Source organism: Camelina sativa, chromosome 2, assembly GCF_030686135.1.
Source record: "Camelina sativa cultivar CO46 ecotype springtype chromosome 2, ASM3068613v1".
Taxonomy (NCBI): domain Eukaryota; kingdom Viridiplantae; phylum Streptophyta; class Magnoliopsida; order Brassicales; family Brassicaceae; genus Camelina; species Camelina sativa.
Window position 1 is genome coordinate 11,932,176 of NC_141881.1, and position 4,264 is coordinate 11,936,439.

The following is a 4,264-nucleotide window of genomic DNA, read 5'->3' on the forward strand; positions in this document are numbered from 1 at the left end:
TATGTGTTGGTTATTGATACTCTATTGCTTGTGTGTATAGCCTAGTAGATGGGAGGATTGCCTTACTGAGTGTTTATAAAATACTCATGCATTGCAATATGTGTTTGTGGTGCAGGTAAAGGCAAAGTGTGATCGTAGAATCAAGACAATGAAGAGGAGGATGTTCTAGGGACTCGGTTTTATGTTGTCTGGCATTGCTAGGTTGCTAGAGTTGGATCATTTAGAACATTGCTAGGTTGCTGGTGCTATGATTGTTGTTGTTTTGGATATTGATTATGTTGGAATATGGTTATATTTTATTTTTGGATGATTATTGGATATTGGTTGGTTATTTCCGCTATTGAATGTGTTTGTGGTTAGGTGGCTAGCGGGGGTGGGACCACTAGCTATTGTTTATTTTATTATAATATATTTATTATTTATTATTTAAAAAAAAAAAATCGGTCGTTTCAAACTTGTTCATCCCAAAAAATAAAAATTAGATAAATGTTTATTCAACTTTTTCATAATCTTAATTTAAGTTAACCATTTACACTCTAAATGGAGAAATTTATCATTTTGCTAATGAGCTAAAAATACATATATTTTGAAAAAATAAGCATGGAAAATACTTAATGACACTCTTTGTCAAAAACAAATTTAAGTCTCAAACATTCTTTATGAAAGAGAGAGTAATTAATTCGAAAGACAATTGTATCTGATATGTATGGTTGTTCACTTCTAAACCGCACAAAAAGTTTCAAATGCACAACAATACATTTAGTTTAAGGATTGAATCTCATAGAGAGAAAGAGACTGAATGCACTCAAAAGGAATTCAGATTCACGAAATCAAGCTAATACTAAACTATTAAGGTGATTATTACGAGTAAGAAATCAACCGAAATAAAAACGATTGAAATTTAGAGATTATAAACGTTGGGCATAGGGTATATATCTTATATCTTATATAATATGAGAAGACTTTTTCCTAATTCTATCTGTAAGTGCGACACTTGGCGCTCTATATTTGTAATATATATCTTTCTCACTAATCTTAAATTAAATATTTTTATATATATTTTATTTTATTTCTATCTTATATGGTGTATAGTTTGCTCTAAAAGAAAAAAAATCATATTGTTACAAAAATATATTTCTTCCAACTTTTTAGTTTTAACATATAATATATTTTCTAATGAAAGCATATACCATATAACTTAAAAATAAAACTACTGATCAAACCAATTAAAGTAAAAAAAGTTTTCATACTTTTAAAGTAAAAATTGAAACCAAGTTCATTTATGATAGATTAATTTTAAAATATAGAATATGTACTAATATATTTTTAAAAATCACATTGTATTCAATAATCATATATATTGTATTAAGACAAAACTCAGATAAAAATAAAACTCTTGATTAAACCAATTAAAAAATAACAATTAACTCTGTCTGCTAATGCAACACTTGGCGTTTTATATTTGTGACACATGTCTTTTTCACTAATCTTAAAGTAAACATTTTTATATATTTTATTTTATTTCTATCTTATATGGTGTATAGTTTGCTTTTTAAAAAAAAATCGCATTGTTACAAAAATATATTTCTTCCAACTTTTTAGTTTTAATATATAATATATTTCCTAATGAAAACATATACTATATAACTTAAAAATAAAACTACTAATCAAACCAATTAAAACAAAATAAGTTTTCATACTTTTAAAGTAAAAATTGAAAACAAGTTCATTTATGATAGACTAATTTTAAAATATAGGATATGTACTAATACATTTTTAAAAATCATATTGTATTCAATAATCATATATATTGTATTAAAGACAAATCTCAGATAAAAATAAAATTACTGATCAAACCAATTAAAACAAAAAAAGGTTTCATACTTTTAATGTAAAAATTAAAACCAAGTTAATTTATGATAGACTAATTTAAAAATATAGTATATGTACTACTATATTTAAAAATCACATTGTATTCAATGTATTAAAGACAAAACTCAGATAAAATTAAATTGTATTTAATATTATATAAGTTACCGTTTGACTACCTTTAAAACGCATGTACTAAAAGAAAATAAAAATAGCATAATGGTATAATAACATATTCTTTAGTTTTAACATATAATATATTTCCAATTTCTTCCAACTTTTTAGTTTTAACATATAATATATTTCCTAATGAAAACATATACCATATAACTTAAAAATAAAACTACTGATCAAACCAATTAAAACAAAATAATAAGTTTTCATACTTTTAAAGTAAAAATTGAATCCAAGTTCATTTATGATAGACTAATTTTAAAATATAGAATATGTACTACTATATTTAAAAATCACATTGTATTCAATGTATTAAAGACAAAACTCAGATAAAATTAAATAGTATTTAATATTATATAAGTTACCGTTTGACTACCTTTAAAACGCATGTACTAAAAGAAAATAAAAATAGCATAATGGTATCATAACATATTCTTTAGTTTTAACATATAATATATTTCCTAATGAAAGCATATTTTATTATATAAAGTTTGATGTTAAAGTTACTCATCCACAAAATCGTGACACGTGTCAATTGTATATCTAAGATTTTTACACGTGTTCAAATTACTGTTTAACATGATCACGACAAGTGTCAAATTAACGATCTTAGATTTTATATAATGCTACACATATATTTTTGACTATTTCCACCTCTCTAACTATTTTCACATCTATGAATAATAGACATCGTATTATTATAATTTTTTTTCGTTGTTTAACATTATTTACCAAAATATTGGGTTCACAAATTACAACTTCACAACTTAAACGATGGTAAGGAATTTTATTATTATATAAAGCTTGGTTTCAAAATTACTCATTAACAAGATTGTGACACATGTCAATTGTATCGATAAGATGTCGACAAGTGTAAATTCAATATATTAAAATATTAAATATAAAATTTTTAAAAGTTTTAAATTTATCATAAAAAGAAAATCTATACATAAGTAACAATAAATAACTATATATATATATATATATATAATTGAACTAGTTTCTAATTATTAACCTAATTCTACTAGATTTTTTTTTTGTATTTATATAATAAGTAAGACATATATAAATGTTAGTTTCAATTTAGTTATTAACATGATCGAGACAAGTGTCAAGTCTATCGATAAGATTTACACTTGTCAAAAAATTTAGAAAAGGAAAACTAACAATTTTATCATGTAAATTATAAACTTTTGTTTTCAAATTTAGTCGTCAATGTTATCATCACATATGTCAAGTAATCAATTTAAGATGTTGACAAGTGTGTAAATATGTCGTCAACGTATAACAACACATGTTATTATACAAAACTTTGTTTTGAAGTTACTCATTAACATAATAGGAATTATATTCTATTTTTATGTTATATATTCATATAAATATTATATATGAGATTAAAATACGTATAAACGTTTGTGACGATACAATTTAAAATATTATATTATTTATTTCAAATTCATTATCAATTATAAATCCGTGATGATCTAAATTAAAATTTTATATGTGTTTTTCAAATTTCATTTTTCACTTAAGGATTTGAACGATTAGTATTATTAGATTTTAAATTATTTACTTCAATTTGATTTTCAAATTAGAAATCTGTGATGATTTAAAATAAAGTTTTGTAATATTTTTTTTTTAAGTTAAGGATATGTAATATCGAAAAAAAAATATTTTTGAAAAAAAAAGATTATTATGTTGTAGTATTTTTAGTTTCTATTTATATCTATGAATTATCTAAGTCTCATATGTCATTTTGTGCTTATAATTTTCAAATTTTTATCTTCATTATGTCAAATAAATTTCTTTTTTTTTTTTTTCAATTTCTCAAATTTTATTGGGTGGGTTATAAACTCATTGCAATGGTGGAGATACTTTTTTCTAGGTTTTTTTTTTTGAGTAAACAATTTTAATGGTTAAAGAAACTATGACATAAAACAATTTTAGTTGTTAAAGAAACTATGTCAAAGTGAAAGTAAAGGGACATAAAATTGGTTCAATTTGTTCATAGGCACATTTTATAGGTGGTGATAAAGAGTATACTTTAACAAGAAAATATTTTTTGGTGTATGAACACATTCTTTGTGGGAAAACTTAGAGTTAAATTGTATGAAGAAGTCCTGGAATTTTGGTTGATGAAAATTTCATTTTTGATTATTTTAACAATTTATATAATAAATTTTAATATAAAAGTATAAATTAATGTATTAATGTAAAAATG